The 26,173-nt window shown below is 47.4% G+C and overlaps 1 protein-coding gene across 3 annotated transcripts in view; it reads left to right on the top strand.

Moving 5' to 3' along the window:
• The window catches only part of LOC142584966 (prestin-like), a 247,453-nt gene that overhangs the window by 70,349 nt on the left and 150,931 nt on the right, over window positions 1-26,173 (top strand). The gene's annotated exons all lie outside the window — the stretch shown is intronic.

Raw genomic sequence — 26,173 nt, 5'->3', positions numbered from 1 at the left:
GAACTATAGGTGGAGTCAAGGCAGGACAGATATATTGTTCACACACCTCGTGGAGCAACAATGGGTCACAGCAGTTGTGTAGGCGGAAACGTACACAGTGACAAAAGGCTGGGCCACGTTGCCGCAGAGTATGTGACTCTATATATATAGCGTACGACCATGCACGTATCCACCACGGAGCGTCGGCCTTGTCGGCCTCATAGTTGGGAGGTTCGATTACCTCCTCGCGATGAGACGAAGGTGAGACGAGTAACACGTTCCAGCGTTTTTTTTTTCATATTTCTCTATTGAAAAACGTAAAGCGAAGCATGAAAAGCAGCACACGCATCACGCTCTTATCCTGATTAAATTAAGGTTTTTGGCGTCCCAAAGCAATTGACGCGGTGCGTGAGAAACTACGTATACTTGCCAAACTCGGCACTCTTTTGGGGCGCCTAAAATTCTTTGACGGGTCTCAAAGAGAAAGAGAGAGATAAAGCGAGGGGAGGAATGGCAGCGAGGTCGACCAGACGAGCTCCCGATTCGCTACCCTACAGTGGAGTTAAGGGAAAGGGGGCGATAGAAGCAAACTGCGCGTTATGGCACTCAGGTATTTTTTTCAAACTATTGCTTCCTCTAGTAAACGCAAAATAATATTCCAGGGTCTCACAACCAGTTTTCATGGTCCCTATTTGCTTAATGCAATGGAAAGTTTACCGGTCACAGGGTCTAATCATTAAGTGGTAATGCTGCACGTGCCATGGAACTTTCTTTTTTATCAGAATTTTTCGATCCGCAGTGATGGTGTAGTCTTTCACTGGAAGCATGCCGTAAAGCGGTGACAGGTGAGCTTGATAGCGATTACACGCCGGCATTAGTGGGAGGCAGACGGAAATTGCAGCCGTAACTGTAGAATAATCGACGTTTGGGCGAGTTGGTGCTAGTTGAACATTCGAACATACAGTTGAAGGGACAGCGCAAGACGACGAAAGAAATTATTGCGTGGGAGATTATTGAGGCCTACTATATCAGGAAAGAAGGATCGCGCTGTGTAAGCATGCCATCATTAAATTTGTATGACAGCGAACTTGAATTTTCAACCCGCCTCATATTGTGTAGCACTATATTACAGGGTTTTGCGTTTTTGCCTCTGCACTGATAATGACCCCATCGATGGTAGAGCACGTGGGTATGGGTTGTAGTACGTAAGTTTGCGTAAGCCTTCTTGTAAAGTTAGTTGTGAGTTCAGCGCTGTCCTGTATGTTTCCTGCCTTTTGTCTTCGTTGTCTTGCGCTGCCCCTTCCGGATGTGCAGCCGTAACTGTGAGAAAGTATTATTTTGTTTATCAAGTCCATGCTCCTGCGATTCATGTTTTTCGAAGTGTTGAAGTATTTCTGCGATAAGAGCTGCTTGTTTTCTTGGATTCCTGTCCGACTGCCTTCGGTGTTTAACCAGGCAAAACAAAACTAACCGAGTCGAAAACGAAACGACGCCTTTGCACGTGATACGCAGTTCAGCGTGTTGCCGCAGCCACGCATGCGCTTTTGATTTTCGAAGGATAGAATAAAGCGCGCGAGTGCCCAATAATATAAAAACTGCAGTTTTAACGAACGATTATGTTGTACTTATACTCTGTTTCAGGCATCAGGTGCAACGTTGTGGAGGCTAGACATACTTTTTGCAGTGGCTGCGTCCACACTTTTAAAGAGGTCGATATTCTTGATCGCGATTGCGCGAAACTGTTCTTTATTTAGGCTCAGTATTAAATGAACAAAAAATAATCCTTTGAAACAAACAAACTGTGGTATACGGCTATCCAATGCGTTGTTTTAGATTAATTTGTTTTTCTTTCTTTCTTTTTTCTTTTTCTTTCTATTGCTATTATGGGCAGCCCGTCGCGGCAGCCTTACATGCACGCTGGCGTGGGCACACACCGTTGCAGCGTAGCGAAGCATGAAGGGAACGCGCGGAATGATCTTTTTTTTTATTGTATGGTATTTAGGGCATGTTGTCACCTTTAACTGGCACCGGCTACATCTTTTACCGTAGGGATTAAAAATAAACTAAAAAAAAGTGAAATCATAGGAACACAAATTCCGGTAACGTAAGTGCACTAATGTCACACCATAACTGACAAACAACTCCAAATCATCAAAAAACAAAGCCTAGTCAGATAAGTAGACTAATGCCACACTAAAACTAAAAGTCAACTCAGAACGACAGCAACACAAATTCCAGTTACATATGTGCACTGAACACAAAGTCCCGTCACTTGGATAGACTAAATAAAGGTAAATAAGGTCACGTAAGAAATCACGGATTAAATTCTTTTGAAGTTACACCGTTAACCCATACCGTTAGTAACCCATACCGTTACTTTTCAGCAATCATTTTTTCTGCGCACAACACGAGACTGGAATGGCCTGCCCGCCGAAGTTGCCACAATCATCGACCCACTTGCATTCAAGCGACTCATCGGAAATATCTCTTTGTAATTTGTAGTATCTCTTTGTCACTAACTCCCCACTCCCTCATGTAATGTCTCAACAGAGACCTTTGAGGAAATGAATAAATAAATAAATAAATAAATAAATAAATAAATAAATAAATAAATAAATAAAAAACCAGGCATTGGATTGGCCAAAGTCGGGTAAAAGGTAAACGTATAATGCGCTATCACATTTAAACACTCCGCTCAATTCTTTCCGAGACTATTGCTCGCTTCTAGAAGTCTTTGAAGGGTTAGTAATGCTCGTCTTCTCAATGAGTATGTTGGCCAAGGACCTAACATACGTGAGGCTGAAGAGGCTGCGATCTAATGCCACTAAATCAAGTACTACGCGTTGTCTGTGTATGTCGTGTAGTTGTCATTCTAGCATAAGAGGCTGTACACCATCAGCGTGGCCACAAGTGCATTCCGTACTATCATCTCTTCAAATTTTATATAGAAAGTGTTTTGTGTACGAAGTACCAAGCCGCAGACGGTGAATCAGCGTTTCAAAAGCTGTAGTTGCATTTAATGTGAAAGGGCTTTTAAAATGAAGTGATGGGTCAATGTGAAATAAATCTGAAGATTTCGAGTTCTGATCAAACCATGTTACTTTGCAACCACGGGCTGATATCTTTCGTATAGTATGCGGTGCAATTCGCCTTGTGTTAGAGGGAGACCATGTGTTTCGATGTTAACATGCGCTTGTCTGGTTTCCTTATCTGCTGCAACATTCGCAGGGTTATGGCCGTGGCCAGGCCCTCATTGAAACATTACTGTGCAATTTTCTTCTCTTGCTTTTGTGAGTTCCTTAAGTATCTCGTTAACTAACGCCATGTTTTGTGAATAGCTGATGTCACTACGAAGTGAAGACAAAGTTGCCTGCGAGTCACAAAGGATGACCCATTGTTCCTCTTATTGCACTGAATTTATGTAGCGTAGCAAAGACAATATTGCAAAAAGCTCTGCTATTGTTGATGACGTCATGTGAGATAGTTTAAACGTTTGTATTTGGTTACATTCTTTTTTTTGTCACCGAACTTCTTGCGTAGCTTCCAAAGCGTTGCACCTCATCTGTGAAACTGAGTGTAGTAACAGCCGACCTACGTACAGTCACCTCATAGACTACATCCGAATACCAAGTTTTCACCGCCAGGCCTCGCCACTTCCTGGTTTTCAAAAATTTCTCTGCCACATTAAAGTGTAATTCCTACTTAAATCGCGAACAGCCTGCTGGATTATATCGCTATAGATCGTGGTGATTTCATTTCCATCTGCGTCTCACAACACCTTCTGGACAGTTGTCAGTCCGTTTAAAAGAAATTGAGGGTGAAGTCCGGTCGTACTGAACTGCAATAGCAGGTGTAAGCCAACTTAAGATAAATGAATAGGGGCTGCGACTTGAACCTAATGCGCTAAGCTTTGTGGAAAAACACGAATTGGTGAAGGAAACTGGTAGCGCAGCACTGTTGTCGTCCTAACCTTCGGTAACCGTACGCGCAATTTCGTGCTTAGCATCAGAACGTCGTAGCCATTTAACGCGCCACGGTGGCTGTTCTCCTGCACTTAGACGGGCACAAGTTCATTCTGCCCTACCTGACAGTAGGGCAGCCGATTACATAGCGTACGGTGGTAAATATACCGTTGTCCAACTAAAAAAAAGTTTTTGGAGATTAACCAACCAATTAGGGTCACTCACTTCCTTGACGTCACGGCGGAAACGAACTTCTTTTGATATTGACGTCCCTCGGGAGCTAAGTTTCGCAGTGCTGAGGCGCTTATATGGCAAGTGCGTCGCAGTTTTGAGTGTGGAGCTTGTACCTAACTGTTAGGTAGCCTTAGATTTTTAGAAGCTCGTGACTTATGTTGCTCAAAGAGGAATATCTTTCTCTTTTTTTTTCTTTCTCCTTTGTGCAATGTCACCGATGCATTGGTTTAGCTGCGTATCTCCTTGCTTCCGGTGTCGCCGTCGGGAATGTATTGACGTACTATCTGCAATCAGTTCGAAAGCAGTGCCGCAGCTTACACCTATCAATTCTACGAGAAAAAAGAAAGCGCTGTTTCCCTGTCCCCTACTTCTCGCGCCACCCGCGAAATCGGAGATTCTCCCACTATACGGACCCTCACTTGCACTTCGCTACCAGCGCATGCGGTCTGTTTTGCCTTCTGCGAATCGAAAAAAGAAAAAAAAAATAGAGGAGCCAGTCTCGTAATCTTATCGGCAGCGGCAGAGTGCCCTATAGCCGTTCAAGGCAGGTAATCTTGTAAACATCGACTGCTCATGCGAACAAGAAAAAATAACATTCTATATGAGATGAAATGCGGGAGTAATAGCTTAGAGAGCAATTGATGAGTGAATACATAAAAGCTAAGTTCATGGGCCTTGCGCTGTTTCGGTGGGCAAATGAAGGAACCCGGCATCCTCTTCAATGTCAAGTGCCCTCGCTCGAGCTTCTTCCATGTTCGTCCGATATCAGTGTCGGTCGTCTCTGTAAGTTGGGCACTCAAGTGATGTGCTATAAGGGCTCCACGGCGTCCCGGTTGTCTCAACATACGTGGTCTTTCTTTTCTTGCGCCCACTTCCTCCAGGGCTCTAATTCTCCTCCATCCAATTCCTTGCACAGTATCATACAGGCGAATATAGGCCGCCTAAGCAGTCTACCTTTCGATAAAGAGTTTCTATATTACTCTCTCTATCTCTTCTCTTCGAAAGAACGCGCTTTACACGTGAAACAGTTTACACAGACACATTCAGTCGAAGCTTATTTGCATTAGATGTAAACCTTTAGGTAGCGGTCTGTGCCTCCCGCTAGCTTCCTGGTGTGCATGAGGATTAATATTAAACGGATCGGGCTGTTTCGGTGAGATACGCAATGTGAAGCGGTATGTTTGTAAAGAGCTTACGTTTGTAGCTCGCCCAAAGAACTTACAGGGGAAGCTGTTCCTGTCGACGAGTTGCAGACTGTGTCCGTCTGGGCACTCATCCCGTCGCCATATCCAGTGCTTCTCACTAATACGTGCCACCGCAAAGCGCTCGGTGATCTGGAGAGATTCTTTGAGTTAGCCGGAGGAGGAGGAGGCGATTAGGCAGCGACTTTGCTTATGATGTAGCTAATAACACGACTTGGATTAGTGTCTGAAATGCAGGATCGTTTCTCTCACTTAGCGTTGGCACCTTGATAATCGGAAGCACTGATTTTATGATTCTGGTTTCCGCCCGTACGTTTCTTTCTTTTTTCTTATATTGGGTGTGTTCTATACGGATGGGGATCAAGTACCACGATGTTCTGTAAGCGTCAATTTACGCTTGCGCACTGCACGTATTTTTGAGAGTAAAGTGAACGAGCGTATATCTGTTATGCGCTGTTGGCTCCAGCGTCGTCGTCATTAACTAATTAATTAATCAACAAGCACAAAGACGCAACCAATTTTCAGCGGAGATGTTAAGGGCTAGACATGTAATTAAAATCGCAATAATATAGTCTTCATGTATTCTGTGGATATATCCTTTATATAACACTCCACGCTCGATATTTTCCTGTCCGGAACGCTGTTACGCTGTCAACACTATAGCACCTGAAAGTACCGGGAAAGCAGAGATAAAGAGGGCAAGTGCAAGCAAGAAAGATTGATCATGATCGTTTTTAAAGAACCAGATAAGCCCTAAAATGGTACAAATATTTCTTATGCTGGTCATTCCATGCCAAACGTCCCAAACATTGCACTTGACCCTTTCTGTTTTTATTCCAAAGGAATAGTGGAAGATCATTTTAGTGCAGTAGCTGCCCTCGTAAACTATTTTTGGGCGAAAAATTGTTTTCTGTCACTTACAGTGATTTGAATGTTGCCGTAGTGGTCGAAACATAGGTTGCCGAAAAATGCTCTCAAAAATACAATACTACACGGAACGCCCTAAATATCTGCTGTTTGCTAGAAAAGGAATGGCGCTTTGTTATTCTCTCCCATTTACGGCCACTACTATTCCTCACGAAGTGCTTTGTGGTGAAGCAACACGACAATCCTGCGCCCATTTTGATTATTTTTTAAACTTTCTGCAAAGTTTACAGACACAATGCGACTATATCACATGGCTGGATAGTTGGCAGTAAGCGTGTCAAAAAGTATTGAAGTCGATGACCTAGTAGTTTCGAAGTGGAAGTGGCGCAAACATTGCAAAATGTGTAAAATGCCCTATGTTCAGGCACATGTAGATTAGGGATTAGATTCAATTAAAAATGCACGCTTGCGCTCATTTGGAAGAGTAAACAAAGTAAATTTATTTGTGATAGTTTAGTGGGATTGGTTATTGTTTGAGCGAGAAAAAAAGTGTTATGTTGAGCGTTCGCCGCGTCCCTGGGCGCCGGCCCGTAAGTCCGCTTGGCTGCATTGCCACACTTCCTTGGGTCAACGGAAATATGTGGCGACCACGCGGGTGGCAAGATCGCATGCTGCTGTGTTTTTTCACGCTGCTGAAAACTTGCAGCGAATAGTGTAGATGGCTGGCAGGAGTCTCAGCAATTCAATATATTGGATTGCTACGCAAACCCCGGTGTAAGATAAATCTGTATACGTAGTGCATTCTGGCTGACTGATCAAACTATAACGGCAGCGATGAAAACGAGTGATAATGAAAATGTGATGTAACTCGTCCAGCATGGGGTGGAAGCTTAATTTCAGCAGTATAGCGTTAACTCGGGAGGAAATCACTACAGAACAAGTCTCGCGGCCAGTTTCAAAACCGAGCTGATAGTTTGGATATCTTCTATACGTCACAGCCGACTGATTGAACAACAACGTCTGTTTTTCATCTCGCGTGTTCCACCTTATCAGCTATCTTACCCAGTTATCAGCCATGTTTTCATTCTTGTTTTTCACTCAATCGTTCAAGCGTGTTAGCTCGAGCAATATTCCAGTGAAATGAGACTTCGCAAACAAAGTGTTCGGTCCTCTCACCATAGGCAGGGAAGTCGTCTCGTCGTGTTGTGGCCACGGGGAGAGCGACCACGCACGCTAGAGGCTCGCGCTATCGCAAAGATAAGGCATTCTGACAAGAAACTCTAGAGCCTAGATTAATGAGATGATGGAGCGACGACGTGCTCTTCGCTTTTGGCGACATCCGCCTGCGGCGTTTACCCGGTCATGCTGGCTGCCTCTCTCTCACTACGAGCTCGTGATCTCTCACGGTGTCGCACGCGACCGAGCGACGGTACGGGCTATCAAACGCAGCGACGGAAGAAACGCTAGCTTGATCTCCGGCAAATCAACTTCATCGCCAAAACACGTTAACGGGTGCACAACAACGCGCTCGACGTCGCCTTGCCGTCAGCTTGAGAAGCTGCGCGGAGACGTCGATCTCCCCTCCTCTTTCGTCTTGAAGACAGCCGGCGGAAATTGACTCGGAGTGTGTGGCAGCCTCGAAGATAACGCGCGTGTTTGTTGGACGCACGGCAGCTGATACGGCGTGCTCGCTCGCTGGTGGCGACTTCGGTAGTGTCTGCAGAGAGGCATTAAAATTTGCATATGGAACGGCACGCCATCCAATATGCAAGTGGATAGTCTTTCTTCTCGTGCAGTTTCTCCTGCGGCGTGAATGTGTATTTAAGTTAAAGTGTGTATGTCTTCGTAGTGACAAAGAGAGAGAGAGAGAGAAAAGAGAGGCTTTACATGAGAAGCGCAGAGAGGTTGGCCTGAGGTAATATGTTCTAGCGTGGTACTCTACTCAGAGGGGAAAAGGAGAAAAAGTGAGGTAGGAAGAGCGATGACGAGTCTAGGTAGTAAGGTGCGATTAAACGAGTGTGCACGTTTCGTGTCCGGAGGGCAATTTAAAAAAATTGCAAGAGTGACTCGGCGACTCATTTCGTTCATATTATTTGCAGCCATGGACACAGTGCGACGTTTTCACTGATCGGCCTGTTATGAATCGGCGCTAACGAAAGAGATCAGTGCCTCCCGCTCACGGTCATACTTGGGACAGGCAACAAGTATCTAATCCACTTTCTCAAGTAGGCTGCACTTATCACAGTCTGTCGAGAGCGCGCGCGTCGGATGAGATGCAAATATTGTCGCGTAAGAGTCAACGCCTAGTTCGAACCTGTGCAGGAGGCTCGCATGGCTATCTTGGTTGACGCACAACAAACGAAACGTCCTATGGGGGGGGGGTCGAGCTTACAAAGACGTTTGTGACGATTTTCTCGTTTTGCCCACTGTCTCGATATCGTTTTCCGCTTAGCTTCGACGAGAAAACTATCGCAGTCTGGCCTTTAGAATGGTATGGTGACAAGTACGCCGACAGTTGAGGCCATTTTTGATGTTGCGTCAGCGAGATCTTTCCCACGTGGTCCGCAGCATCCGGTGATCTCCTGGTATACATTACGGTAAGCTCTTCTTTCAGCAACAGCGTGAAGTCCCGCAAAGTCTAGGGCTTGAAAATAGTATAGAGAAATTGCAGTAGTGCCCTCTGCGAATTTGTCGTCGATCAGTGAACGCCTGTAACTGTCTCATCTCTTCGTAACGTGGCGTGCTCCTCTCGGGTATAGCCCTCGTTCGTGGGCAGAGTCACAAAGTGTTATAAATGTCTGCTGTAGGTAATGTAGGTAATGAATAAGTTCGAACATATATATATATATATATATATATATATATATATATATATATTGTTGCGTTTCGCCTGCGACACGTGGTTTTGCCGGCGCGACTGCGGCGGGGCGGCAGACATTTTGGCCCGATCGTCGTCGCCGCAACACTCATCGCCAGGTGTTTCCAGGCGCGACTGCGGCGATGCGACCGCCTAGGGATCATCCTCGCATTCCAGTCATTGTGCCCGAAACAGGCGATGCCAAAGCAGGGATCTCATTCCAGTTATTGGGCCCGAAACAGGCGATGCCAAAGCAGGGATCTCGTTCCAGTCATTGTGCCCGAAACAGGCGATGCCAAAGCAGGGATCTCATTCCAGTTATTGGGCCCGAAACAGGCGATGCCAAAGCAGGGATCTCGTTCCAGTCATTGTGCCCGAAACAGGCGATGCCAAAGCAGGGACCATCCTCTCATTACAGTCATTGTGTCCGACCGGCAGCGCCACGACAGGGTGCTACGAGATCGTGCTCGACATGGTGCTACGGCATCGCTACGACAGTGTGCGTCACCATTAGCCCATTGTACATTCACGTGCTCGTCTTTGGAGGGGTTCCTTCTTGCCCTCAACTGCGAGAGTATAAAAACAGCTGCCCCCGGACGCCAAAGAGAGGGCTCCGATTTCTTCTGTGGAGTGAAGTGCTCTCCCGTCTCTCTACTTCGGTCAAACCTGACCACCAACTCTTTGCGATGTTAAAATAAACAAGTTGTTTTGTTGTTACCAGTCGACTCATGCTTTGCCGGGACCTTCGGATGCTTCCAGTTGTACCCCAGGCCGCCAGGCCAACGCTACCCTTGGGGCTTGCGACCCAGGTACAACCACGGGCGTCAGCGCCGAGTTCCCAACAGATCGTACCAGCAGTCGGATCCAAACAATATATATATATATACACGAGTCATTCCATATGGAGTGTAACAAGTGTATTTGCCACCATCGAAGTCATGGTATATAATCTCAGTGTGGAAATTTATGAGGTGAGCGCGCGTCTCCTCCTCTAGCCCTTCTGTGCAGTGCCCGCGTTTTACCTCGAAGGTAACCGCTAGCGGGTGCAAAGACTGGGCGAACCACCATTTGCGTTGACTGCATGTGCCCTGCTTTTGTATGCGCCTAGTCATAGATGTAGTGTATTCTGAACGTCTGAGACGCGTTGAAGGGAGAAGCAGCAGCAGCGCTCGCTCTCCTGTGTTTGCTCTCATCACGCCAGCATTGTGACAGCGACTGTTCGTGGTCAACGAGTGAGATCTCTTCGTGTTTGCGTGTGCGAGCGTGGCACCGCGATTACTACCAGAATCAGTAAGCCATTGTGTAGTGAAATCTATATAAAACTCGGAACCTACCCACCGTAGTGGCATGGTGGCTATGGCGTTGCTCTAGTGAGCCTGAGGGCGAGGAAAGCAGGAAAAGCTTTCGCGGCGCGTAACGCTCCGGTGTTGTTTTGCCGTGGGCCGAGAACGTGTCCTGTCTCCAAGCTACAGTCGTGCTGCGAGTGTACAGGGCTATCTTCAAGTGCCGTACAGTGCCATCTGTCTGAATGCGACCGCTAATTGCCTGAGAAGTAGCGGTAACACTCAGACAGAGCACAGCGGCGAGTCTGCCCGTTGAATTTTGCATTTGAAGCACTTCGTGTAGGTTACGCTCAGTCTGATGCGGTGAAGGCATGCTTGATCTTGCCTATTGAGCTCTCGCAGCATGTAAAGGTTACAAGAAGGATCGATTTTATAGGAGGGTCCGTATTCCACTTGATCTATTTTTGCGCTACGTTTAACAGAAATGCAGCGAACAGGGAGAGAACGCTGTGTCAATCGACAGCTTGACGAGATCCCTGCGCCCTTAGAGACAGTCAATGGCAGCGCGACAGTGGTGGTTATCAGTAGTAAAGCATTATAAGAAGTATGAAAACTTCAATAATAACGAGAACGCAAAATAATTATCGCTTGCGGAGTTTTTAAAAAAGAATGATGTGCATGCCTAGTGAAGTACAAAAAAGAAAAAAAGAACGCATACCACATTTTACACATTCAGTACAAATCAGCCGCGGCATACGCGATAATATAGTAACAAAACTAGCAAAACTGCATAGAAAATTAAAGTTGAGATCACTTTGCCTTACCTCGGGGACATTTATGCCACAACATATTCATTCATTCAAAAGTCTGTTCAATTGATGTTTTATGCTGCTGTAGCCACGAATAGCCAACCTTGCTACTATATGTCCCACAGAAAGATACTAGCCAGGTTGTCTTGCTCCGAAAACTGTACACCATTTTTATAATACACCATAGTTTGCACAGTGTGTTAAATGACGTGTTATTATACTTTAAACTCATTTCGTAACGCAGCAATAATTTGTGCTTGCAGAATTGCTCAAAAGGTAGCATCCTGTACGTAAGGAATAGACGATATGTGACGGTGAATCCCAGGGAACGTTTCTGAATTGACGGAGAGCTTTCTTTTGTAATCTGCGAAGCTTATATGTACTTATGCACGACGTCGTGCCCCGCACTAACGAGCACTAATTTACTTGGGCGGGAAAGAATTCGCTCGGCGTGCGCAGCGAACCAGAGGCAGCGCTGACGAGTAAGTCCGGTAGTAGGAATGAAGAAAGAAAATGCTTCATTTTACATTATTTACACTGGTTCCAGATACGGAAGCCCACTCCATGTAGGAGTATGTTAAACATCTGAGTTCACGTCAGGACACGTCAGCTCCACTCCTCACTGCACCAAAGGTCTCCGCTTTTAATACCATCGTCGTCCCTAGGAGACTAGACTAGGGAATCTGATGACTGCATGGCGGCCAATCACAATCGTCGAATCGGTCTCAAAATCTCTCCCGTGATGCCGCACTGTTCCGCCGGACTCCACCTCCTATGTTGCACCTTCGCCCCCGCGTATGGCGCAAGCGCGTATAGCAATCTGGGAATCCCAGGTTGACGCTGTGTCCGCGGTAACCTTCGACGTTGTTCCCCTTTCGTCAATTAGTTCAGCTTGTCAGAGTCAGGTTCGGGTAGAGTGATTTTCGCCGTAGTTGACACCTCGATGTGAGCTGCTCTGTTTGCGTGCCACAGTCTATGTCGGGCACCGTCGTCGTCTGGGCGCGCGCTGATGACAGGACGGCCTCGTGGGAAACGCCCAAGAAATGCTCATCACCGTATTGCGACGTAACATTACCCAAAGTGTGCGACAATTTCAGTATGGGTGTTCCAGTTATATTTGTCCCGCAGTAATTAAAAAGGCACTTCGGTAAGAAAGTAAGTGTAATAATACTTCATTTTAGCGAAAGTTTGACGACCCGTAGCTTAAAAGTGGCGGTGGTTTTAAACGTCGCTGCCAGAGGACGGGCCTTGAGAAATTCTGGCTTCAATTGGTAGATTGAGATGTGGGCCCTGAAATAATTAGCTGCAGGTTGTTTATGGCATTTCTTGTAATTAGTTCGTTATGTGCTTCCATTTATTGTGTAAGTAATGTACACATCTTCGAGCACTCCAACTCAAGGGGCAGAATCTGCCACCAGGCTATTTTTATTTATTTTGTCTAAATTCCCGACAACTAATCTTTAAACACGAAGTGTATAGCCAACTGTGCATTTTGTGGAAACGGGGGCGCGCAACGTGGCCTCTCAGTCTGTACATTCGGTTGATTTGGTGTTTGCGTTATGGTATTGTTTGTGAGCGGTGTAGTGCCCAACACAAAAATTGCATGAAAGTAAGGTTGTCACCTTGTGGCGGATAAGCATAAACATTCTATGAGATTAAAGTTAACAAGGACCCTTGAATGTTGCCGTTATCGCCCAGTAATTTTGCAGCACTATAATGCTCCGATACAGAAGCCCGCCAAACACGCACACGCACTAACACGCACACACACGCACACACACACACGCACACACACGCACACACGTACACACATAATTGTATGTACATATATTTGTTTGGGGCATAAGGCGCATAAGTTCTGTTATTTGAAAACGTAGAAAAATGAGACCTTCCGCCCGTTAATACCATCGGGAAAACACGCCTTTTTTTCTTCCCGGCAACGTAGTAGATTATCGGGGTAAGGCACGCAAATCGGAAGTCTGTTGGGGCCGCTGACCTGTGGCGCGCGCAAGCACGGGAGACCGCAGCACATCCGCTCGACAACTTATAGAGGTCTTAGCAAGCCTCTCTCGCTCTCTTGCGACCGTAAACTTTACACGCGCGCTCGTAAGCCCGAACGCTTCTGCCGCTCTTCTTCGGAGCGGAAAGCTCGGGGGCTGCCGTCTCGATCCTGCATGCGCGGCGCGTGCTCCAGCTCGCATGGCCCGCAGCATTTAGGTTCCCCCGCAGCTGTTTCCATCAGGCTGCGGCATAATACCGCAAAATATGCGCCAGATCGTGTCCCCGTCGGTTGAGCATAGGCAGCTCGGCGGCGCGAATGTCAGTGATGCAGATTCGCCGGCCTGCGACTGCAAATGAGGCGATCGACAGACCGGCGCCTGAGCGCGGGTGCTGTCTCATTCCCGTGTTCCTTTTTTTTTTTCCTTGGAGGGAGGTTTCAGATCGTATGCTGGCTCATTTGCTGTCACACCGCAGCTGGTCATAGGTGCTTGCAACTTCGACGCGCTCGGCAGCGAGATCTCGGTATCGCCGGATGTATACACTTAGAAGTATGGAACCAAACTACAGCCAAGTCTCTATACAAGCCTGTAATAAGCAGACATGATATGTGATCTGATTAGCAATAAAAGAACAGATGGGGGGGGGGGGTGTAACCTGGCAATGTTATGATCACAACTGCTGCGATTATCAAATGTAAGCGGGATGTTTGTAGAGGGGCTGGTCACCACCCCAGGAATCAGCACTGCGTCCTTATTAATGTGGAATCAAGGTAAATATAAAGAAGAAAGCACACTTTAAATTATGGGCTTTTGCGTGCCAAACCACTGTCCGATTATGAGGCACGCCGTGGTGGAGGACTCCGGAAATTTCGACCACCTGGGGTTCTTTAACGTGCACCTGAATCTAAGTACACGGGTGTTTTTCGCATTTCGCCCCCATCGAAATGCGGCCGCCGTGGCCGGGATTTGATCCCGCGACCTCGTGCTCAGCAGCCCAACACTATAGCCACTGAGCAACCACGGCGGGTGAAGACATACTTTGCTCTTTAATTGTCGCCCGTTGATGACATTTGCCTGCTGGACACTGCGCACAACGAGTGAGCAAGAAGCACGTGCGCGAGCCGCTCCTTCGAGGACAAGGCTATAGAGAAAGAACTAAATGCTGCATTTACAAGCACGTAGTGCGCTCTACCGCTACCGGCGCTCCTTATACGATGGACTCTAAATACATCGTAGGGGCAGCAATTCTTTTATATATTTAACTTGTATTCCATATCGGGCATGCTTTAGGACTTCCTTGATAACAGCACATGACGTCAGACACTTAAAGCCCTAACGGTGATTATCGGACAGTGAGGGTTCACCTCCGCGCTATAGCGTAGTATGACAGGTGGCTGCACGTTGTGATGTGTTGTGCGCAGAACAAGCGGTTCAGCAGCGCTTTTCCGCACCGGTAGAAGCTACGTGACAGTTGTAGCCACGTAGCTAATAGTACAGATCAAGCGGCTAGCTACTCGTGTCTAGCGCCTTTGTGGGGACAAGCAGATGAAATTCACTGCCAGCGCCTATTCACGACAGAGAATAGCCGGAAATGATAGCGGGAAAAGTAGTAGTAGTAGTAGTAGTAGTAGTAAACTATTTTATCCGATATGGGGTTTGGGGAGGAGGGAAGTGGGAGGCCCCGTCCTCTTTTCCTCGGGCGGCGGCCAGGCCTTGCGCTTTGGCAGCGTCTACGGCCTTCTGGACGACCCGAAGTTGGAAATCCGTGTCTGAACTTGAGCATTGCAGTCGCCCATTGCTGTAGGGTGGCTATAGAAGGATAGGTAATGAGCTGGTGCGTTTTTTGATACTTATCAGAGGACACGCGCACAATAATGTGCTGAAGGTCGGCTGCATACCTGCGCATAACTTACGATCTGCTGTATATATAGCTCGGAATTGAGGTGACTGTACGTCACAAGGTTTGTGAAAGTTTGAGTCTGTAAGAGGCGCCAGGTTACTGATTGCTTGTTATCTAAGTTTTTGTGAGCGGCGGGGTAATTCCCCCTGCCCTGGCGGTAGAGCTTGAGAATTTCCTTGTATGAAACTATCCGGTCCATGCCTTAACGGCAGAGTGATTCTAACTGCTCATCGCAAGAGATTGTCGTGTGGCCGCGGATGGTGAGTTCTCTGGCGGCACTGTGGGCAGCTTCGTTTCCCGGAAGACCGGAGTGTGCCGGTTCTCAAACCAGTTGCGTCCATCTGCGCCGAGTTTCCAGTACCCTGGCGAGAATTTTGAGGGCTTCGGGCGAAATGTGCCCTTTCGCGAAATTTCGTATTGCTGTCATTGAGTCGCTGACTATGAATTTGGCTGCGGAGGAGGCGTATGCCAAGGCGATTGCGACTTCCTCCCCGATCTCCGGCGAAGTTGTAATGAATGAGCTCACAGCAATGGTTTGGTTTTGTTGATCTAGTACAGCCACTGTCATGGCGTATCGATCACGATACTCGGCCACGTCTACATAGGCCACCTCCTTAATGTTTGCAAAGTGTTTTCGGAAGGATCTGCTGGAAGAATCAAAGTTTTGATCTTAGCCAAAAGGTCTAGCCGAATGTTGGGCTTAAGATATTGGCTGGAAATTGAAAAAATATATATATACACAGATCACTAAACGTCCGAGAGCTTGGTGGCATTCGAGGCAGACTTTCAAGTGAGGATTGGCCAAGCAATTGTGCTGGAAACTAAAGAGGAGCGCGTGCTTGGACTAGAAATTCATCAGTCTGTATCTGGTGCCTCTTGGCTTCGGAAGCTTCGCAGAGCGTCAGCAACAACTATATGCTTCGTTCGCAGGACTGCACCATGGAGCGACGGGACACGTACTGAGGCGGTTCACGGCCTCGTTCACTCAGTTCCCCAAGCCCGCATTGTCTACCAGGCAAAAATCCACCGACTTACTGCTCGGTAGTGAGCAAGTCTGGAAGGCATAAACAGAGACGCCATTGGGACTATCGCCACCCTTTCTCGTCTTACACCCATTCCAATTTCGTGAGAGCCCGATCAGCTCAACACTATCTCAGAGCTCGTGAATCTACGAGAGAAGGCCTTGATCTTTAAAAGACAGTGCATTGCGGTTGCCTCTGCTCTTAAAAATTATTTCATTAGAGAGCCTTCTCTGAGCACGACACAGAATGGCCTTCCTCGTTGGTGTTAGGCGTCTCTTACCACAAACAAAGTAATCAATATTCGCCGACGTAAACAGCCAGCTTGTACAACTCTGGCTGCAGTAGCTCAGTGACATTGCGTGGCGTACACTGGTGCAACGGTTATTCTACAAGGAGGAAGCATCTCCCTGGTATGCCCTAGTCATCCCAGAATGAAGTACACATGCACTTATGCCACTGAAACCCCATATTCATCGCTGCTACAATTACAATGCATATACAATGCCTACGAGTGTGTCAGCGCGTTACCCAACGTTGCAGAAGTGGATATTGTGGGGATGCGCGACTCTCACGCGTCCCGTGATATGCTGTTTTCCCGCATGGCTCCCGTCCCCTGTGATCCGGCTTCGCCGCGTGGCCTGGCGCCCGCGGCGGTCGGTGTGGTTGAAGCGCAGTACGAGAGATGGCGTGAGTGCTGCGCTGCTAACGCCGCCTAACGGCGGGGTTACTTAGGCGCGGAAAGGAGAAGGCTCTTCCTCTTGGGCTACGGGTCGGCAAGCGCCGCGGACGTTCCGCGCGTGCGCCGATCCATGCTTCTGCGAGACCGTCTCGTGAGGCCTCGTGCGAACGCGCAAACGACCAGGCGTTGGTTTCCAGCATGGGGCGAACATATTCGCGCGCTATCCGGTCGCGGTGAGTCGGACTTCTAGATTTGTCGCGCGCCCGTCGGCATGTTTTGTGGATAGCAACTCGGCTACCAGGCACTGATTTATGAAAGGTGCAATAAATGCCCTTGTGATTGTTTGCCCTACTGTGTTGTTCTTTTGTCCCAAGAGCACGTGTGAGAGCACCACAATATTTACACTGACTCGCTCGGTGTATGGAATGAGCTGAAGAACGATACAGATGCATTCCAAGTGTTCCAAAATATACAAAGGCTAAACAAGTCGCCTCAATTCACCATTACAATGCATTGGATTCATGTACACAGTGAGAGTTCGTTCAACAGCCTGGCCTAGTGAATGGCTCTTCACCACCTTTATCTGACACACAGCCAGACTTGCTTCTTTCTGACCATTCAGCTCTCCTCCGAGTCCAGAAGTTCATTCTCCCACGGAACACGCATACACTTGTACATAAATGTCCCTGTGTGTACTTTTTTTTCATCCCCGCAGCCTTTCCCGGATGGAAGAAGTTAGTCTTCGAAGGCTTCAGGGTGGTGTGGCGCTAACACTTGCGGTCACTTGCGCCTGGGGAAAAAAAAGGCGTATGTTCCAGCGGGCTTCACCCGTTCGATAACAGACAACTGCTTTAACTCAGTACTGCAGCAACTGAATAACACGGGGCTGAATGCGCTTATTCGATGCTTTTTCGGTCATTGCTTGGTACATAATTAAGCCTTGAGCAAATCAGCAGAATAATTAGAAAGAAAGAATTTACAATGCGAGTGGTAAGAAGTAAGAGAAAATATAGATAAGAGGAGAAATAAACAGCCATATCTCTGCGCTTCTACGCCGCCAGGGAACGTCACTTCCACAGGCTCAGACGACTCAGACATCTTTTCTTTCTCAACTGCTCCTGCGCATCTGCAAATGCTCACTCTATCGACACCGAGCGAAATAGTACGTGACTTACTGCGCAATATACAGTATTTGGGCAGCTGTCCCGCCACTGCTTCGCATGATGGGTAAGCTTTTTTCCGTCCCTACTTTGCCATTCTTTTACTTTAACACTGTTCGCTTCACATTAAGCTTCAGCTTGAAACCTTTAGGTTAACATTTAGCTTCAGCTTAAATTTTCGGAAATTATTCTTTTTAGATCCTTTAGATTTTCTAACCCTTCCATTACCGCATTTATTGGCCGATTGCCAGAGGGCGTTGTACCATTAAACCATGGAGCAATCAGCCAACCAGTTCCTTCAACCGACACTATCCGGTAACTGTCCTTCACCAATTGGCATAGTTACCCAGTGACCTCTACTCTGTCTAGGTGGGATCAGTGTAGTTATCGCGGTTGTTGCTGTTGTTGTCCTTTCATAGGACGCCTCATGCCCACTGTACTTCTTCTTATAGTCACTGTAGGTTTGGGCTACTGGGTGAGTCATATTCCAGGAAAATAGCAACCGAAAACTGACGCTGCAAAAGGACACACACGACAGGGGGCACCCATCCTGTCGTATCTGTCGTACGGGCTTTGTGTCCTTTGGAGCAGTCCACTTGCTGAAGTAATTCTTCTTCCTTCTCCTCCTGGTTTTGATACACATAACGAATAGTTCATGTTAGTTAGCGGGAAGATGGAGTGATACCGTATTGCTTCCAACTCCAATTCTGGTCGATCCTGCTCTTTCGTGGGTACGTGTCGTTTCTGTCATACAACAGCCACGCCCGCGTACTAAATATAGCTTTGTACGCCGACATACGCGGTACCCAATGCTCAGAGGCTTAGTTTTATCTTATAGTAAGGTCGCGGCTTGAGCTTATGCGCCTTAACCGGTTACTCCGCGCTACAGGGGAAGGGGAAGAAGGAAAGGAAAGAGGGATAGAGAATGATGATGATAAGATATAAAAAGTGCGACTAATGCTGGTCGTTAGCACAGCATCGTGCTTGAGTCACATCCAGTACTCAACGATAACATCCTAACAAGGATGTTATCGAAGGCGAAATTATGTATTCGAAGGCGAATCCTGCGCCGAGGAAGACGACGAATGGAATCCGTTGTCGCGGTGCGCGCCTCCTGGCCATGGACTGCGGCGGCTATACAAGCCGAGCGGCCATGTGAGCACCGTCGGACCGGGTGCCGCCCGCCGGGCTGGCCCGGCCGGGAGGCCTCCCTGGACTCCCACCACCTCCACCGGTCGGCGAGCAGCGGCATTAACCAGGTACGACGACGACTGTCACAGAACATGCTGCGGCCAGTTAGTTTACGCGTCGAGCTGTTATTGTGCGAGTCGCCGGTTGTCAGCGCATTGTTTTTATGCCGTTTCACGATTTAGAAAGAACGCGGAGAAATTAATGAATGGGTGTTCTTTATTGCGCAGCGATAACGAGCTTTTATTTTGTACAGTTCTAAGCTCGTCCTATCGCCTTTCTGTGAGCTAACAAGGCGGGTCATTCACGTGTTCTACGAACTACTCGAGTATCGAGACGTCGAAAATTGCTTTGCAGAAAGGACAGAGACAGAGAGGAGGTGGCAGCCAAACTGTGACTTTCTGCAAGTAGCGCGGATGGCAGGACGCTACGTCAAAGTTCTTACACCGACTTGCACAGTCAAAATGCCTTAGACCATTCATTGAATAAGCCGAGCACACAGCAGCAGATATGGCCAAGGACGCTCTTTGTGACGTCAATGCAAATATGGAGCTGGTTTAGAGGCGCAATAAGTGTCGACCCATCTTTAGTGTCGTGCAAATGCCGTGATCTTGTTGGCACGAAATAAGAACCTCACTATAAACTGCAGGTCGCGGCCCGGGTTGCATTGCAGAGCGCGGACATTACATTGAACAGTCGCACTGCAGTGTGCATTAAGAAACTACTGCCTGCCTTAAAGAAATACAGTGAAGTGAAACACGAGGTGGTGCTACACCGCAATGGTCACGTGTTTGCCGTGCGCCTGTGTCACGGAGTGGCCTGAGTCCACCGTCAAGCGTCCTCTATATATACCCTAGACTTTTGCCAGGATTATGCTGGCCTAACATTGCTTCAGTCCTCACAAGTTACCGAATGTCATGGCTTCCGATGCTGGATCGTGCAGGCCATGTCAGGCTATATAGGCATTTGCGCTTCTCTAGAGCATTCTCGAGCCCATACGCAAGAATTAAGTGCGCTAACCTGTTGACCGGCGTAACTTTAACCCGCTTTGGAGTCGTATAATGGAATATAACTGATAATTTATTTCTCGCTTATTTCACCTCCTAAGCCACTTTCAAACAAATGTGCAAGAAGGAAGTTGTTTATTTGACAAATAAACGAGGAAAAGATATGTTTCCGTTTGGTAACATCGCGCCATAATGTAGTGCGGACATATATGCTGGTCGATGTCGCTATTGTAGCAAGATCAGTCATCCATCCATTAGAAAAATGGAATGCGTTGATTCGGAGAATAGGGAGCCAAATTGGACCATTTAAAGAAAAAAAAATCGAATAATATGACCCCTAACGCGGCTTGTTACCAAGCGGTCGCAAAAAAAAAATTACAAAATTTTGAGTGCCTTGTTGTCGTTATTAGATGTCGTTATTAAAAAGGTCGCGCCTGTCTTTTTGATTACTGTAATCACAAAAATACATTACAGAACGCCTGTAGCTAAGAGACAGCCAGAAATGCAAAGAGAAAGGAAACTTCCGGCTTCTGGCAAGAGAAGGCCGCATGGTATGCACTATAGCGCGCCGTAACATACAGTCACGAATACGAATTCGGGTGATTCACGTACATAAAAAAATGCCAAGATATTCAAATGACCACATCCGTCCTTTATGGCTGCTTTTGTGCGTACTTTAGTGCTCATTATGCTGGACAGGCATCAAAACATATCCTAAATGAAGACGACGAGCGCGCGTGCTACCACATTGATTCCCAACTTCCAAGGCACTACTCCTTGGCGGATAAAGCCGGAACTAGCAATATTGAAGTGTGGCCTGCGAGATCTAGGCGCACACGCAGTGATCGCAGGTTGCCCGACCTCGGAAGCTATTATTTATTGACCTGTATGTTTCCGAATGGCCACTCGGGCGTTAGTAAAATGCCAGCTTTTGGGACTCAGAGAGCGAGTAGAGCGCGGTATACGTTGCTTGGTGGTATAAGGGCACCCCTTGAAATTGAGACTCACGTTTCCGTTTTGTCAATGGTGCAGACAGGCCAGAGATACGCTTGAAAGACGACGGCGCAAACGGTGGCAGCTAGGTGAATGTAATCCGCAGAGCAGATACCGAACGTGTGCCAAGGGGAAAAAAAAACTTAGCGCGGACGGCAGAGGACAAGATAAAGATAGATGACGAACCTGATGTACCGGGGCAAATCGGAAATCGCACAGAGATGTCTCCGTCCTGCAACGGACATAAAATAGGCTGCTGTTGTTCATGCTGCTGAAGGTCGTGGGGGCAACTATGATTGCAATGACGACCTTTTGATACTCATATGTATAATATATATATATATATATATATATATATATACATAAGCGAAGTAACCTCAGCTACCCGTATTCATTAAATTCTACACCACTCTCTGAAACAGAATCATACAGGTATCTTGGAATCATCGTGAACAACAAACTAACATGGTCTGAGCACATTGCAAAACTTTGTACAGATGCTTCTAAGCTGCTTGGGTTTATCAGACGATCCATCGCTTTTTCACCCCGTTCTGTCCGTCAACTCGCCTACGTAACATAAATCCGTTCGAAACTCGAATATGCCTCGGTGATCCGGAATCATTATTCAAAAGACTAGCGCTAAATAGCAGGGACAAAGACAGAGAAGACGACAGGACGAGCGCTAAACATCAACTGGTTTTTACTGCGAGCGAAGGTACATATATACATTTCGTTGGTGCATGCGCACGCAGTGTTAAAACAGTACAATCACATTCTAATCAAAATGTGGCGGACTGTTCTCTAAGTACACTTTTTTCTTTTTTGGACGAGGCAAGTGAAGCCGTGCTGACACAGTTATCACCTTCCCTGTCAATGTGATACGCCTCACAAATCTCGCGCCCCCACCTTGTGCCTCCCCTACACCAAGCACACACGTGGTGTCAAACGCCGGCACGCACCCGCATCGCTTACAGTGCATGGCCAAATGGCCGCCCGCCGCTAATGAACCTACCAGCGTTCGGTGTTCTCGTAGCCGTCCATTTAGGCAGCGGCCAGTCTGATATGATGATATGATGAATAATGATGACACACCAACTCGCCCAGCTTTCTGCCTTGATCTGGAATCCCCGTCAGAACTATCTAATCGATCAGCTTGAAGCCATCCAAAATCGCGCGGCCCGTTTTATCACATCGCAGTATGACAGACGACGCAGTATAACTCGTATCGAGGCATCCCTTTATCTTTCACAAATTTCACAAATTTGACAGCTTTGCCTATTTCACAAGTTGTACTATACCTTCCCACAGCTAAGAAATTCTGTATTACACCCGCCGCTTCGCACCTCACGCCGTCTATTCAAGTCTTTTGCAGCGCATACATGGCTCCACAAACTCATTTAATAAATCTTTTTTTACCTAGCTCCATTACATTGTGGAATGACTTACCCGATTCCATAGTTACTGAAATAGAACCTAATAAATTCAGGCACTTGTTAACAGCACGTTTCAAGGGCTGAGTTATTTTGCCGTGTTTTTGAATGTGTATGCGCGTTTTGTTTTGTTTCCAAGTTGTTCTTGAGCCGCTGTGTCTTAGTGTTGATGCTTCTGAAGATGTTAATTTTGAACATGAACCCTGCACTTTGTATTGCTTTTTTGTTGTTACCGACCATTGTATATGTAACGACTGCTCCCCCCCCTTGTGTTATGCCCTAAGCCAAGGGCCTTTAAGGGTAAATAAATGATGATGACGATGATGATGATATATATATATATATGTGTGTGCGTGTGTGTGTGTGCGTGTGTGTGCGTGTGTGCGTGTGCGTGTGTGTGTGTGTGTGTGTGCGCGTGCGCGTGCGCGTGTGCGTGTGCGTGTGCGTGTGCGTGTGCGTGTGTGTGTGTGCGTGCGTGCGTGCGTGTGTGTGCGTGCGTGCGTGTGCGTGCGTGCGTGCGTGTGCGTGCGTGTGCGTGCGTGTGTGTGCGTGTGCGTGCGTGCGTGCGTGCGTGTGCGTGCGTGCGTGCGTGCGTGCGTGCGTGCGTGTGTGTGTGTGTGTGTGTGTGTGTGTGTGCAGACGTGGCTGTACTGCAATGGAAACAAACACATTTCTTCTTTTCGACGCACGCTTATAATTCCGCGAAGCATGAACGTGACCACAACAGTGGCTACTTGCGCAACTTAGTGGCGGCTACAAGCTTGTCTCTTTCAGAAGTAAAGGGAAAAGTCGTTCGAGGAAAGGCAACCAGCCCTGTTTGCATCTTGCAGCCATGTAGACGTGGCTATATCAACGCTGACACTTCGCGCGGTGGCATCGAGTGATAATCATTCTGTTCAAGGACGAATCGGGCCCATGCCTTCAGTTACTCGTTATTTCTGTTGTGCTGTCCGAAGAAGGAAGTGGTTTAAGACCACTCGTTATTTCTGTTGTGCTATCCGAAGAAAGAAGTGGTTTAAGGACACTCGTTATTTCTGTTGGGCTATCCTAAGAAGGAAGTGGTTTAAGACCACCTTCGAGAGGAAATTTACACAAGAGAAACTGTAAGTACGCTTTATTGGCCTAAATATAAGTTAATTTTGAGGGTTTTTACTTAGCAAAACTACGATCCGATTACGAGGCACGCTGTAGTGCCGGACTCCGGATTAATTTCGACCATCTGGGATTCTTTAACGTGTGCCCAATACACGGTGTACGGGCCTTTTTCGTCCACATCGAAATGGCTATTTGAGCCCGCGACCGCGTGCTTAGTGGCGCAAAGCCTAAGCCACTGAGAAACCACAGCGGGTGTGCTGTAGACCCGATTGTTGCGTTGCTGGCAATGAGCTATACGTTGTGTTGCACGAAAACACAAGTTAACGATCTCCCAAAAACAGTCCACACTTTGTTGTTCAATTGTTTCGCCGTCTTGACATTCGCTGGTCAATATCCTGTGGCAAAGCGCGTTACACCAGCGCGTGTGTGCGCGTGTATGCGCGTGTGTGCGCGTGTGTGCGCGTGTGTGCGCGTGCGTGTGTTTGTGTGTGTGGGGGGGGTGGAGGGGAGGGCGTAGGAAGTTTGCACATTGCGCAGAAAGTTTTATGAGAGGGCCAAATTGTCACCCACCCGCAAGTAGCACGGATCCCAAAAGGAAACCCACATTGCGTGCTTTAAAAAAGGGGAAAAAAAGAAAGAAAAGGAAAGAAATGTCCGCAGTTTAATAATTGGTCTTGGTCTATAGCACTGCACCCGCCCTCGCCGCTTTCCCACGCAATCGCTCGCCAGCCGAGCTCCTGCTTAGCTCAGTCAAGAACTGTGCACGCAGTCAAGCGCCAACTTCACCTCCGCGTCGCGTGATGTCCGATCAGGCCGCGAAGTATCTGAAATTTGTCGCATTTTACGCATTTCGAATACCTTTGTGCGCAATTACACGTAGACATGTGATGCCTTTCTGTCTGACCTCGAGGTGTCTGCACGTACTGATGCAAGTCAACAAAAAAAAAATGTTTCGCCATCCCTCACCAGCATCGCACGTCTGCGACAAAGCGAATCGTGTTCGCGATCGAATTTCTGTGTCTCTCGACGCAAGGACTTTCGCCACTTGCTCCCGCAACCAAGACGTGACGCAATTCTTCTCAGGTCGTTACAGTCGCTGCACTGTGTGGCGAAACTCGGCATACGCGCACCGTTGCACAAGCGGCGATTCTCGAAAGTTTCCCAGTGCGCACTCTGTACGGCAGGCGCGGCCATTGCCTGCCCGCCATGTTCTTTTCTTTCCGATTTCTACGACGACGATTGACGTCGCGTACGGTGTTGACCACGAACGCTCGTGATTGACGCCAAGGGTGCCCTGCCACAAGTCGTACTCAGCCAGCGGCCGGCCGCTTCGAAAGCGATCAGCAAAGAATGAAGAAGACCTCCGCGATCGCAGAACGGTCACTCTTGCCATGAAAAGAGGCTCGGTGAGCTGGAAAATACGCACAGACGAAATACGAGGGCCGTACTCAGGTTGACGTGCGCTGTAATTACGCAATTAAACAAGAAACGCTACCTAAATATCCTCATCACTAGAAACATACGTCGTGGAGAGCGCGATTCCCTTAATAAAGCGAATAACTTTCTTAAGCTTTCGGCTGTTCACTCACATTGACTTCCGCACATATATATTTTTTTTATTGAAACACGTATGTTGCCCTCATGGAACGTGCGCAAGAAGCCTGCGAGATTCCGTCTCTCTCTACGGCATCCTGGCCTTTTTGATACACCGGTTCATAAATTCATAATTCATAATTCATAATTTTAACCAGGCAAAGCTGCAGGGCGTCTAAGAATGGGATAGGCAAAAAAAAGAAACAAAAAAGAAAGGAAACACAATGTTGCGTTGAACGAAATGAGTGCGAGAAAAAACTACAATGCTTTGAGCGTGATGGAGAACGGAGTTACCGCATTCAAAAAAATGTGAGCAGGTTAGCAATGCGCGATGCGTGGAATAATTTCGCAGCAGAATACGGACAAAATAAGACGCCAGTGACACACGGCGAATACGTCGCCAAGTAACAACGGAAGCCGAATGCACAATGATTAACAAGTTTAACGCGTAATATTGATGTACTTTGGAAGAAGGGTTTAGTAAGAGTAACAAGAAGAATTCTCGTCATTTAGAGAATAGCAGGAAGAATGCATATTCAAAATTGGTTTGTAAAATACAACTTACTTTGAAGATCCCCTGCTAAAGAAATCAGACTGAACACTACAGCTGAAGAATGCAACGCTACTGTCAAGTATAATGCCCCTGTTGAAGACGATGTGAAGAAGTTAGAGAATGTGTAAATTCTCGTTACGTTAAGTTTCGCAGTAGCGTAAGAGAGATCGGACTGCGAAATCCTCAAGACGCAAAAGCGCACAACTACACACGCAGGGATGAACAAACAGATATCGGATTCCCTGAATACAAGGCGCAGACACTCGATATTTAAGACTGCATTGTCAAACCTTCCCTCGCGTAAAAGTGTTGCGTCATTAGCCGGCGTTCGGGCGCGTGCCAGTCGCGATGCCGGTCGAC

This window comes from Dermacentor variabilis, chromosome 6 (genome assembly GCF_050947875.1).
Source record: "Dermacentor variabilis isolate Ectoservices chromosome 6, ASM5094787v1, whole genome shotgun sequence".
Lineage (NCBI taxonomy): Eukaryota > Metazoa > Arthropoda > Arachnida > Ixodida > Ixodidae > Dermacentor > Dermacentor variabilis.
This window is presented reverse-complemented; position numbering and strand designations above follow the sequence as displayed.